The following is a 653-nucleotide window of genomic DNA, read 5'->3' on the forward strand; positions in this document are numbered from 1 at the left end:
AGCATGTCCCTTTTAAACAGACACAGAATGATCCGGGACTGACAGCATGTCCCTTTTAAACAGACACAGAATGATCCGGGACTGAAAGTAGATCCCTTTTAAACAAACAAGGAATGCTGCCTGACCTGCAGAGTGTTTCCAGCATTTCATCTGTTTATATTTCAGATTTCTAGCATCAACACTATTTTGCTTTTGTAATGCACCTTTATGTAATTGGCTCTGTGGCGCAATGGATAGCGCATTGGACTTCTAGTTGTATGACAGATTAAGATCTTTCAAAGGTTGTGGGTTTAAGTCCCACCAGAGTCGGATTTTGGATCAGGGTTTGGTGTTTCCTTCACCGAAAATACATTTTGCAGTAAATCGCTAATTCAGAGAAGGGAACCTGCCGCCTCGACACTTTCCCTCTGAGTCCTCTCAAACCCTGACTCTGTTGCACAGGAGCAGCAGGAGGCCATTCCGTTCCATGGCCGTTTTACATAGGAACAGGAGGAGGTCATTCAGTCCCATGGCCGATTTACATAGGAACAGGTGGAGGCCATTCAGACCCATGACCCTTTTACACAGGAACAGGAGGAGGCCATTCAGCCCCTCGAACTTGTTACACAGGGACAAGAGGAGGCTTTTAACGCCTCGAGCCTGTTGCATTGGAC

General features: G+C 46.4%; 1 non-coding gene across 1 annotated transcript; it reads left to right on the forward strand.

Moving 5' to 3' along the window:
- The first annotated feature begins 215 nt into the window (after positions 1–215).
- Positions 216–309, forward strand: trnar-ucu (transfer RNA arginine (anticodon UCU)). The gene is made up of 2 exons: positions 216–252; positions 274–309. It is a non-coding gene; the product is annotated as a tRNA-Arg (tRNA).
- Positions 310–653: the final 344 nt, after the last annotated feature.

This window comes from Somniosus microcephalus, unplaced genomic scaffold (assembly GCF_052327205.1).
Source record: "Somniosus microcephalus isolate GS21.2 unplaced genomic scaffold, FLI_Smic_1.0 unresolved_chr8, whole genome shotgun sequence".
Lineage (NCBI taxonomy): Eukaryota > Metazoa > Chordata > Chondrichthyes > Squaliformes > Somniosidae > Somniosus > Somniosus microcephalus.